Consider the following 13,446-nt stretch of genomic DNA (forward strand, 5'->3'; position numbering starts at 1 on the left):
TTCATCATTATATTGAAATTTTGCAACCTAGCAACCTGTGAGTTTTCAGCACATTCATTCAATGTACGACGAAAGCACACATTCAAATTAGCTTTCAAGGCTCTATTTGTTTGTTTTCAGCTTTAGAATTAAAAAAAAAATGAATATGTGAAAATTGTTTGCAAAAAAGCTAACTTTACTGTACTAAAGTAAGCATATAAATATGTAATTTTGTATGTAATGCAGGAATTTAGAAAATATAAATTTTCTGTCTTAGTAATAATAATGAGATGAAAAGTAAAATACATTGGGGGTAATTCTGAGTTGATCGCAGCAGCAAGTTAGTTAGCAATTGGGCAAAACCATGTCCACTGCAGGGGAGGCAGATATAACATTTGCAGAGAGAGTTAGATTTGGGTGGGTTATTTTGTTTCTGTGCAGGGTAAATACTGGCTGCTTTATTTTTACACTGCAATTTAAATTTCAGTTTGAATACACCACACCCAAATCTGACTCTCTCTGCACATGTTATATCTGCCTCCCCTGCAGTGCACATGGTTTTGCCCAACTGCTAAAAAATTTCCTACTGCGATCAACTTGGAATTACCCCCATTGTACAGTATTTTGGATATTTGGAGTATTGTATCCCCTTTGTGTAAAAACAGAACAATATTTTTCTATTGCTTAATGGATCTAAAATAATCTTATAAATTTGAAACCGGCTGTTTCTGCTACAGCTTGATAGCAGTATACGGTAACAGTATTGAGTACTGGAGTGCCAATATATTGTTATGAAAGTGAATAACTGGGTACAAACAATTATTATAACTACATGCTTTTTCTTTAGCAGGTCTAATTATTTCTAAATATATATTTTGTATGCTAACCATGAAAATGATGTCTGAAGTAGATATTTAAACCAAGACTGGTATGCTTCATTAGACATTTTGTGAATTAAAGGGAAAAGCAAAAACAGGGGGGTTTTGTACTAAAATAAATGTGTATGGAACATTTCCTTATGTTATATTTGTTGTGTACCCCCTTCACACTGCTGTAATGCATACCTCCCAACTGTCCCAATTTTAGCGGGATAGTCCTGCTATTTGGACACTGTCCCGCTGTCTTTCCCGCGGGTAGCAGTGTCCCGCGGACAGAGGTGGGAGCAGTTGGGAGAACCAGTGATCACCGCTGCTCTGCTCTGCAAAGCAGCCGGCGATCACTGAATAGTGCGGGGAGGAGTGGAGGGGGCTGCCCAGTTGATCAGGTAGCGCTGGGCACGCCCCCCCCCCAAAAAAAAACGGTGTTGTAGCACGATGTCCTGCCCCTTCCTCCCGAGGCTCCACCCATTTTAGCGAGGCTCCGCACTGGAATTAACAGAAGTTGGGAGGCATGTGTAATGCGTTTGCTTGAAGTTTGTATTATTTGACATTTTTTTTGTTATGTTTAGAATTAATGTGTATTTTTTTTTCTAGAGCTATCTGTGTGCTCGTCTGTTTACAGTAATTATCAGACTTTCTTGACTCTCCTCCCCAGTACAACTTCTGTGTTACTTTCTGTGTCATTCAGAGAAATAAGAGATATTCCTCACTGTTGCTGCAGGGTCGAGCAGTTCAGATAGATTCTCATATTAGTCATTGCTCTGCGCCCTTTCTCTCTGTGTTGTTTTGAGATGCATTTAATGAGATGTGCATCATAGAGGCATGACTGATGAACCAGCATACTTGCCTACTCTCACCAATTTCAGGACGTTCTTCCACACTCCCTGGAGAGTAGACTAGCTGCCCGAATCCTGCCCAATTCTTTTAATTGAAATATCTCGTTTGGAAAAATTATCCACTCAGCACTTAGAAACAATTGTTTTGCTATGTGTGTAGGTAAACAAAACACTTTAATTAAGCAAATCATATCTTAAATTTATCAGATTTAGGTTATTCTATATATACTGTATACACATTTTGGAAGAAATAAATTGTATTGGGCTTTTTCAATTATAATTCATAGAAACATTGTGGATGTGGGTCTCGTACCAGAGAGTACATCTAGGCAATGATTATTGTAAGGTGGAGAAATATTTTAAATAAACGACTCTTGATGTCTGTTATAATATGCAGTACTTGTTTTTGTCCTTTTATTTGTTCATACATCACAACTGACCACTAGGCCACAGGTGGCTATCAGACAAGTCAATGAGGCCAGATCAGTCATATCCATTAGCAACATGAACATGTTTAAGGGAATTTAGACCATTGTATTATCAAAGCAGACAACACCACAAACTTGGATGTCTTAAATTTGTAATTGAATAAAAATTTTCTATAGAAAAATTATATTAAAAGTTTCAACATTTGATAAGGTCAAATTGTGTCTGTTTGATATCTAGATAGCATTGCATGATTAAATAGTATTAGAATTCCGGAGATCTGAAATTTATGTTTGCTATCTTGTAGAAAGCTTCAGCTTCTGGTGTACTGCATCCCCAACCAATGGTGGAATTCATCCCTAAACACCGTTCTGTAATTATTTGTGTCACATATTTTAAGCCCTGCCGCCAGATGTATGATCAGTGCCAGCCCAAGCAACACATTCATCTGAATGTCTGATTATACAAGATAACTATATGAGTAATGACCAGGGCAGTCGAAAGCCGGGATGGGCCCAGGTACATTTCAAGGGGCGTGGCCTAACCACAGGAGGTGTGGTTATGTACCCTTAGAAAAAAATACTGAACAAAATTGTATTTTAAACACCTTCATGGCCACACTGCAGCCCAGTACACAGCAGTGTGTACTGAGCTGAGGAATAGAGCTGCAGTTGCTGCTGCTAGGTAAGCGGGAGGGGGCCTGGGCCCCTGCTGGACTCTCACTGGGCCCCTCCATCGGACCTGGGCCCAGGTAATTTATACCCTCTACCCCCCTCTCTCGGCACCACTGGTGATGACTATACATAGCTGTTAACTATTTCAGCGGCCACTTTTGCCTCTGCCCAGAGCTCCTAGCACAGACTCACTTGTCACAGCCAGCAATGATAGCTGTTTCAGCCAGCAAATTAGAATGAAATAGCTGCACCTTGATTATATACGGCAGGTTGAGTATTCCTTATCCAAACTTCTTGGGACCAAAAGCTTACTTTGGAAAGGGGACACTCCGTGAACAAGCTCCACGAGCGAAACGTACGTCGTCGTCACTTCCGGTTCCGGTTTCCGACCTTCCGGACGGCGGACCGCGGACACCGGCGTCTCTCTGCTGGGCTCACCCTCCACATGGACCTCTAGCGGCGGTCTCCACTGACCAAGGGGGGTATTTCACTCCTCCACCTAACAGTAGGATCTAATCTTTCTGTCTGATACCCCATCGGATATAATATTTCCGCCAAACTGCATATATTCTTGTGTTGCTTTTTCTCAAATACTGATGTGATTTTTCATTTTTTGTATACTACATCAACCTGAAATACATATGAAATATGTCAACAATGGAAATGCAATATGCTTATTAGTAAGCCGCACCCTGGTCCAGAACTTATCCTTAATTTGTTACCATTATCATTATTAATATATATTTTTTGGGTCACATATTTTTTATATTTTTTATATATTTTTTGTACACTTCAACACAATCTATATATGGTTCTTAATATGGTCATTCCCGCTTTTTTGATTTTTTTTGATCATCAATTCCCACTGGAACATCTACTATTTTTAGGCCAGTATTGTGGGACCATTATTATTATTTTTGACACATTGTTTTTCTTTTTCTTTTCTTTTTCTTTTTCTTCTCTTTTCTTTTCTCTCTTCTCCTCCTTTTTTCTTTCTCTCTTTCCTTCGCTTTTTCTCTCTTTCTTTCGTATACCCATTCACTCACACATTTCTTCCACACATTTTTTCTATACATTTTTTCTATTCGATATATATTTTTTGGGATTTTTTTGCTTCCCGTATACCAGTATAACACCAGCAGTTACGCAAGACTCCTGGCTGAATCTGGAGAACCCATAAATACCCAAATTAAACCCTAAGTTAGCCCGCAGCTGATTCTCTATTTCTCCATTGACCTCCACCAACCACTGTTGCCATTCATACATCGACCTACAGTCTACAACATTGTAAAAGACTACTTCCGTCATTTTCTTTGAAGTTTAGACCAGAGGGACCGGTGAAGTTTATACCCTTGGAGAACATTAAGAAAGACCAGGTGCTACTATTATCTGGGTTTAAAGAGTTCCCAAGTATTTCACCAAAAATTTGGGCTCTTTCAGAACTATATACCTGGTTCCGGGCATCACTAAGAAGGATATATTCACCTGCGGTCAAACCACACTGAGTATGCCCAACCTCGTCTGATCTTGGAAGCCAAGCACTGTGGGCCAGGTCAGTACCTGGTTGGGAGACCACCAGAGAATACTTGGTACTGCTGGTATTTATATCCTAACTCAGAACACAGGACCCGGAGCCAAAATATTTTTTTAATCACTATATCTACTTCAGATTGTGGAAGTTGATCTCTCACCAATTATCAGGGTGGAGCCCGGCTTGTTAGATAGAAAAATACCCCTTTCTTCCGGTATATTGTTATTGTTATTTTCAGTACAAGTACATTTCATTTTTTCGGAAGAAGGTAAACTATACATTGTTTATACTTTAATTGTATTCCTTCTAACATTAGAGACACACATATAATTTCGCCAAACGGAGCCATTCAGTTTGATTTGTATCACCTGATTCAATCAATTATGTTCAAATCTGCTAGATTAAGCTTTCGATAATTAGAAGTATCCTTATAATTTCTTTTTTCGCTTTTTGCCTTATAGCTCCTTATTTTAGAGGAATACTAATAAAAGTTATATTTTAAATTTTACAATATTACATATTTCACAACAAAAGTGTGCCCCAGAAGAGACTTGTAGTCTTTCTTCTTTTCTTCCTCGGCTCCTGTACTATACAGGAACCATACATTTTCCTTTGACCAAAAGCTTACTTCCCATCATTTGAGCCAGGGAAAGAGGGACTTTTGCGCGGGATTTTGAAAAGGGGCATGACCTATGGGGAAGGGGGCGTGGCTTCACAGGAGTGCCGCGATCGCGAGCCATGACCCCGTTCGCCTTCTCTCCCTCTGTCTCTTGTGAATAGACGATGTGCGCAATCGCTCAGCGTCTGTTCACCGCTGCTCTGCTGAGCAGGGCAGCGATGACAGGAGCCTCCCAAATGCCCCTTCACCGTGGGACACTGCGGCCCGCGGGTGGGGCAGTCCCAAAAAAGTATTTTTGATTTTTGTCAGATTTTGGAATATGTGCATATACATAGTGAGGTATATTGAGGATGGAACCCAAGTCTAAACACTAAATTTATTTATGTTTTATATAATTTTTTTATACCACATTTTTTATAGCATTGTGCATGACACAACGTGTGTGTTAACTGATCATGAGAAGACAAAGGTATCATTATCTGAGTCGGCGCCCAAAAAATGTCAGCTTTTGTATAATTTCGGATTTTGGAATGTCAGATAAAGGATACTTATTGCTGCATACAGTAACGTAGAACTATTAAGGGAGGTACACACGGGAAGAGATGTGCGCTGAGCGATCTATCACAGAATGCTCAGCACACATCTCTCCACCGCTCAGCACACAGCGCGATGTGTGCTGCACCGGGGGGGGAAACGCTCACTTCACCCAGCGGTGAAGTGAGCGATCTAACTAGATTTGACATGCATGCATGCTAAATCTAGAGTCGGCGATAGTGACGCGTGGGACTGCGCATCGCTGTCTCCGGCACCCTACACACGGAGCGATGCGTGCTTAATTTCTAAGCAATCTAGTCAGATTGTTTAGAAATTAAGTAAAAATCGCTACGTGTGTACCCCCTTTACTCTCATTAATAAAACATGAATGAAGTCATCTCGCCAGACTTGTCCTCCCCGATTTATTCAAAGTTGTTGTTGCTGTGATGTCAGGCTGCTGCCACCAGGATCATCTTTCTGCTGTTGCCAGCAAGAGCCACCTCACCACATACAGTATAAGTACAGATAGTGTATGTGGTTGGAGAAGCCATGGCCTGGGGAAGAATCAATTTGGGGCAATTATTATTATTGGGGGAAGAATTGAATGGGGTCAATTAAGGAAGATCAGCCTTTATTTGGTGGATTTAAATTCAGGATTGTGGAGTTATCATGGTCTTTGAGACTAACCTGGCACCAATGTCGGACAGGGGCATGAAGGACCTATCTGGGGAATGCAGTCATAAGGGCCCTTTCAGGGGTGTGTTCAGTCTCTGTAAGGGGAGTGGCCAACCACCAGGGAGTTGTGGCCAGCCATTATAAGGGTATTATAGTATGGATGGTGTGACCGATGGTGGAGTATAAGGACGCACCAATCGTTATTATAGCATGCATGGGTGCAAAAAGTGGGCATCTTACATTCTTTCATATTCAGGCACATGGATGTGCACAAGGGGTTTTCAGTTATTTCCACATATTTGGAAGGCTATATTAAGAAAACTTTGGTGAAGCCCTATTTTGGTCATAGCTCATAGCCAGTCCACCAGGAGCCTGACAGGGCTGGCTGCTGTTTTATAAGTACTCTCTGTTATTTTGAAAACTGTTGGGTATAAATGTGCTTCATTTTATTTTTCCCTTAGCATCTGATGCTTAAGCTCATCTTTAAAGGTTCTGGGGTTCCGGACATGAAGGAACAAGGTCCTTAATGAGTGGGGGATTAACAAGCAAGAGAGAGAGAACTGAAAGATCTGTCCGGGGTCAGTATGTAATCCCAGAGGTCAGGATCCCGGCTGTCAGTATACCGACAGCGGGAACCCGACCATGGGGATGCTGGCAGCCGGGCGAGCGCTAACAAGCAGGCCCCTCAGTTATAATCAGGGTAACTGAATTCTTATATCAAACAAACTTTAATTACCTTTGTTACACATCATCTTAAGGTGTTTACAGTGCCATGTGTGTGCTGCGGTAGACAGGGCCGGCAACAGAAATCTGGGGGCCCTGTACACCGATATCTTTGCGGGCCCCGTCCACCCCCTGCCCAAAACCCCCTTGTCCCCACGGGGGGGAGTCATCTCTCTGCTCCTAGAGGCCGGCGCTGCAAGACAACAGCAGTGAGGGGTGGGGAGGGGAGCAGCTACTCCTGTAACAGCGCCAGTGGGGGAGACCACAGCATGGAGACCAGAAGCTACAGCGCCCGGCAGCCAGTTTATATCACACGCTGACAGGGTTGCCGGGCGCTGCAGCTTGTCGGCTGCACGCTGGTCTCTCATGTGCGGCGCGGCCCTGTGCAACGTGTGTGGGCCAGCGGATGCGCATACAGTGCAGATGCGCTGTTGGCCCACACATAGTTACGGCTATGACTAGTCTAACCATCCATATAATAGGCTAGTCCATTTCTATCAAACACCCACTTTAAGCAGAAAGCTTGAGCCGGCCACCAATTGTTAAATATGATCCCTATTTCTCACCTCAATGTGAGATTCTTGTTTAGCGGATTTTACTAGTAAATTACCAGTAAAATCTGTTAAACAAGAATCTGACATTGAGGTGAAAAATAGGGATGATATTTAACAATTGCTGGCTGGTAAAGCACTGGAGCTTTATTTGGTACTATTAATAAATGGTTAATTAGACAAGTGTAAAAAACAAACAAAAACAAAACATGGTACTGCTCTGCTCACCAGAGTCACACCACCAAATCAATCCTGGCTGTCCTGTGTGCCGTTCCCCCCCCCCCCCTCCCCCAGTAGTCTGTCAGGCCGCTGCTGCCAGGCTGCCCTCCTCAAAACTTGCGTCACCGCCTTAGCCGCCCTGTGTACCTCAAAGGACGGACGCAGCTGCAGCAGTAGTAGGCAGGGAAGGGAGGGTGGGCGGTGCGCCAGACCAGACGTCACATGACATGTCAAGCTTACGTGAGGTCAGAGGCTCAGAGCAGCCACTGCAGTGCCCAGTGCCGGGACTCGGGAGCCGGGGATTACATTATTACCGCCCCGCCACCGCTGGACTATTCTATGTGCGGGCCGGGCGGTGCGGCAGCATCCACATAAAACAAATAAAATTGTGAATAATTAAATGCATTATGCTGGTGCCCCACTCCTTGAGGCCCCTCAAAGCCTTGGGGCCCGGTACGGTGGTACCCTTTGTACCCCCCTGTCGCCGGGCCTGGCTGTAGATGATGAAGCAGGGCTGGCCGAGTCCATGCTTTTCCTTGCAGCTTGTTGTTCCTCCTGTGTGGTCACATTTCGGACAGCTCCTCTCACCCTCTGCATCATCGATCGTTCCATCCAATCCAGAGTCTGAGACAAGCTCTCAGAGCATTCCCCGCCAGTAGTAGGTGTCTCTGTGGCTGGATATCTTCTCAGGACTCATCATACAGAGGGCAGTATGTACTACACATTGCATTTCGTTTATTGGGTACTTATCAGGTATGTATGGGAAAAACTGCATTTTCTTTAGTACTGTACATCTTGCCCACAGTGAAATGCAGACTGCAGTAGACGTTTGTCTAATGTTTCTATAATTCATTAACTGGCAGCTTCCCACTATTAATGTATCATGTAAGTGCTGTGCTGCTCCTTCTCAGTTGGCCAGGTTGCAGATGGTAAACCATGGTGTGGATGAAGCTACAAGTCCGGGGGGAGAGGGGTGGCCCACAGAGCATTATAGTGAAGGCAGTTTAGTTTACACTTTCATTGCTGGCCAGGGGCAGCTTGCACCAGAGTCTTATTATTGTAACTGCTGCTGCAGGGGTGTTAGCTGCTGCTATGGTGTTTGGCGCACCCCTCTGCAAACTATAAATTTACAAATGGGAGAGGCAGTGGGTGATAGGCAGTGTGTGACACTGGAGAGAGGCAGTTGATGGCAGGCAGTAGGTGATGCTGGAAAGAGGCAGTGGGTACAGGCAGTGGGTGATGCAGGGAAGAGAAGAAGTGGAAGACAGTAAGAAGAGTCAGTCGTCACTCTGTGGAGAGGCAGTGGGTGATGCTGGGGGCAGGCAGTGAGTGACAGGTAGTGGGTGATGCTGCGGAGAGGCAGTGGGTCAGTCAGTAGGTGATGCTGGAGATAGACAGTGGGTGATAGGCAGTGTGTGACTCTGTGGGGAGGCAGTATGTGATGCTGGTGAGAGGTAGTTGGTGACAGGCAGTTTGAGAAGCTTGGATGAGGCAGTGATTGATGCTGGAGAGCGGCAGTTTGGAGACAGGCTGTAGGTAACACTGGAGAGAGGCAGCGAGTGATACTGGAGAGAGACAGTGGGTGACAGGCAGTAGGTGACAGGTAGTAGGTGATGCTGGCGGGAGGCATTGGGTAACACTGAAGAGAGGCAGTGGGTAACACTGGGGAGAAGCAGTGGATGACACTGGGGAGAAGCACTGGGTGAAAAGTCACACACTGAATGCAACATGCTGAAAACCTCCCAACATGCTTAGACTAGTAGTTCCACCAAAGTTGGAGGGTTACTCTGCACTGGGAGGAAGAAGGGGGAGTCCCACTGAGAGGTCCTGACCCCGATAAGACATGCTGCACTTTATTATGCAGCCCAGCCCTGGGCCTGTAAAGTGAGAGGGCAGGAGCAGAGCCAGATGTGATGGAGGAAGAGGGCACCACTATAGCGGCATACCTTACCTTAGTCGGGCTTTGAGGCATTAGTGTGGATGGGCTCGATAGTTAAGACAGTTCTAGCACACACAGTGGAGACATGGCAACAGCTGCAGCACCTGCTCCGCACTCCGTCGGCTCAGTAACATGCTGCACTTCTCTAGCATCTCCTGTCTGTCGCCGGCCATCTCCCTGTCATTATCACCATTGTTGTTGATGGCGGTGGCAGCTGTGAAGCTGCTGTTTCGTCCACACTCCTCTTCTCCGCATGGCGGTCGCCAACACGTCCAGGTGTCTCTGGGTCTCTCTCGGGATAGTAGCACTTTCTCACCTCAGTAGCTGTGGTTCTGTTGGATGGAAACGCATGTGGTCCCTCAGTGTGGCAAAGAAGAAACTTGACAGGCGCAGCTGTGGAATGGGCCAGAAAGAGTGCCTCTCCAGTCCGATGCTCCCCTGCAATGTTTACTTCACTTACTGCATCGCATCAGCCCTGTGCAGCTGCTTCCTGGCCAGCTCTGTTGCAGATAGGCACAGCGGGCTTGGCCTCGTCCACCCGTAGGAGTGGGCAGAGCATAAAGTCTGAGGGGGTGGACCGCAGAGCAGCAGACTGGTGAGGCACGGGAGTAAATCATTCACTGGCCAAGAGCAGCTTGCACCAGGGTATGATTGTTAGTGCAGTTGTTTCCTGACCAGCTGGGTTGCACCCATGGGTGGAGCTGCAAATCTGGGGGCCAACTGGGAATTTCCCGTCAGCCCAGCCCAAGCCTGTTTGTCACTATTATAAAAAATACAGATTTACTTTGACAATATTCTAGTAATAAAGAATTAGGGTACAATCGTAATTTCTGCCTGGGGTATAAAAATGGCTCGGGATGACCCATTGCATGGATACTCATTAAAACTGTTAATAACCATTCAGTTCTGAGATTGTGAGTTAATTATGAGTTAGCATATTGCCATGAGATGACTGCACATAATATAGGGCAGGAGATTTTTAAACTTGCAGCTCTGAAAAGTTTGAGTGGAAAATTGAAATACTAAAATATTTATATAATCATGCCCAAACACCTTATTATATAAATAAAAACTTACAGGTTTTCTTTTATATCTGGCAAATAGTTACTGGTATTCAATCTACAAAATCACTGGTACTCAGTTCATTGCTCCAAATTGAGGTATATAGGGCCTGATTCATGTTTGCAAGTAAAGCAAAAAAGCAAGCAACTGGGTAAAACCATGGGGGTAATTCTGAGTTGATTGCAGCAGCAAGTTTGTTAGCAAATGGGCAAAACCATGGGGGTAATTCCAAGTTGATCGCATCAGGAAACTTTTTAGCAGTTGGGCAAAACCATGGCCCTCATTCCGAGATGTTCGCTCGGTAAAAATCTTCGCATCGCAGCGATTTTCCGCTTAATGCGCATGCGCAATGTCCGCACTGCGACTGCGCCAAGTAAATTTGCTATGCACTTAGTAATTTTACTCACGGCTTTTTCATCGTTCAGGCGATCGTAATGTGATTGACAGGAAATGGGTGTTACTGGGCGGAAACAGGCCGTTTTATGGGCGTGTGGGAAAAAACGCTACCGTTTCCGGAAAAAACGCATGAGTGGCCGGAGAAACGGGGGAGTGTCTGGGCGAACGCTGGGTGTGTTTGTGACGTCAAACCAGGAACGACAAGCAGTGAAATGATCGCAGATGCCGAGTAAGTCTGGAGCTACTCAGAAACTGCTACGAGGTGTGTAATCGCAATATTGCAATTTTAAGATGCTAAGATTCACTCCCAGTAGGCGGCGGCTTAGCATGAGCAATTCTGCTAAAATCCGCTTGCGAGCGAACAACTCGGAATGAGGGCCCATGTGCACTGCAGGTGAGGCAGAAGTAACATGGGGGGTCATTCCGAGTTGATCGCTCGTTAGCAGTTTTTAGCAGTCGTGCAAACGCTAAGCCGCCGCCCTCTGGGAGTGTATTTTAGCTTAGCAGAAGTGCGTACGAAAGGATCGCAGAGCTGCTACAAAAAAAATTGTGCAGTTTTAGGGTAGCTCCAGACCTACTCAGCGCTTGCGATCACTTCAGACCATTCAGTTCCTGTTTTGACGTCACAAACACGCCCTGCGTTTGGCCAACCACGCCTGCGTTTTTCCGAACACTCCCTGAAAACGGTCAGTTGACACCCAGAAACGCCCACTTCATGCCAATCACTCTGCAGCCAGCAGTGCGACTGAAAAGCTTCGCTAGACCTCGTGTGAAACTACACTGGCCGTTGTGAAAGTACGTCGCACGTGCACATTGCGCCACATACGCAAGCGCAGAAGTGCCATTTTTTTGCATCATCGCTGCGCAGCGAACATTTTCAGCTAGTGATCAACTCGGAATGACCCCCATGGATGGGGTGTGTTTCAACTGAAATCTAAATTGTAAGTGTAAAAATAGAGCTGTCTAACATTTATTAGCTACATGCAAAAGCAAACAGTATTTACCCTGCACAGAAATAATATAAATGTATTTGCTTCCTTGCATGGCAACATGGGGCCTAATTCAGACCTGATTGGTGCTGTGCATTTTCGCACAGCAGCCGATCAGGTCTGAACTGCGCATGCGGCACATGCCAGACAGCCGACGGCCTTCTTAGCCCTGCAATCGACTCTGCCTGATTGACAGGCAGAGGCGGTCGCTGGGTGGAGGGGGCGGGCCTCTGTTTAGGGGGACGTGGTCTGGGCAACGCAGGCGTGTCTGGACCATGCAGGGGGCGGGCCGCGGCAGCTGCGTGTGACGTCACAGCGGCGAGTAGCTCCCAGTCAGCTCTTAGGAGCTGCGCTGGTACGGAGCTACTCCTAAAGTACAAAAGCAGCGCCGCTGTGCGATGCTTTTGTACTTGTGCGGGGAGGTCGGGCTTCACATGTGTGGCGTAATAGCCCTGTGCTGGGCATCCCCCCGCATGTCTGTGTGACTGATCGTAGATGTGCTAAATTTGGCACATCTACGATCAGGTCTGAATTAGGCCCATGGTTTGTTCCAGACACAAAGGGGGTAATTCCAAGTTGATCGCAGCAGGATTTTTTTTTAGCAATTGGGCAAAACTATGGTCCTCATTCCGAGTTGTTCGCTCGCAAGGCGATTTTAGCAGTATTGCACACGCTAAGCCGCCGCCTACTGGGAGTGAATCTTAGCTTCTTAAAATTGCGAACGAAAGATTCGCAATATTGCGATTACACATCTCGTAGCAGTTTCAGAGTAGCTTCAGACTTACTCGGCATCTGCGATCAGTTCAGTGCTTATCGTTCCTGGTTTGACGTCACAAACACACCCAGCGTTCGCCCAGACACTCCTCCGTTTCTCCAGCCACTCCCGCGTTTTTTCCGGAAACGGTAGCGTTTTTTCCCACACGCCCATAAAACGGCCTGTTTCCGCCCAGTAACACCCATTTCCTGTCAATCACACTACGATCGCCTGAGCGAAGAAAAAGCGGTGAGTAAAAATCCAAACTTCATAGCAAATTTACTTGGCGCAGTCGCAGTGCGGACATTGCGCATGTGCACTAAGCGGAAAAACGCTGCGATGCGAAGAAATTTTCCGAGCGAACGACTCGGAATGACCTCCTATGTGCACTGCAGGGGAAGCAGATATAACATGTGCAGATAGAGTTAGATTTGGGTGGGTTATTTTATTTCTGTGCAGGGTAAATACTGGCTGCTTTATTTTTACACTGCAAATTAGATTGCAGATTGAACACACCACACCCAAATCTAACTCTCTCTGCACATGTTATATCTGCCTCCCCTGCAGTGCACATGGTTTTGCCCAACTGCTAAAAAAAATCCTGCTGCGATCAACTTAAAAATTACCCCCAAAGTTAATTGCTTTTTATTGCTTTACAAAC

At 45.5% G+C, this 13,446-nt stretch overlaps 1 protein-coding gene and 1 pseudogene across 2 annotated transcripts in view; both read left to right on the forward strand.

Moving 5' to 3' along the window:
- Positions 1 to 13,446, forward strand: part of TMEM132C (transmembrane protein 132C) — a 716,061-nt gene that overhangs the window by 238,198 nt on the left and 464,417 nt on the right. The gene's annotated exons all lie outside the window — the stretch shown is intronic.
- Positions 4,277 to 4,394, forward strand: LOC134951011 (5S ribosomal RNA; annotated as a pseudogene).

Source organism: Pseudophryne corroboree, chromosome 1 (assembly GCF_028390025.1).
Source record: "Pseudophryne corroboree isolate aPseCor3 chromosome 1, aPseCor3.hap2, whole genome shotgun sequence".
Classification (NCBI taxonomy): Eukaryota; Metazoa; Chordata; class Amphibia; order Anura; family Myobatrachidae; genus Pseudophryne; species Pseudophryne corroboree.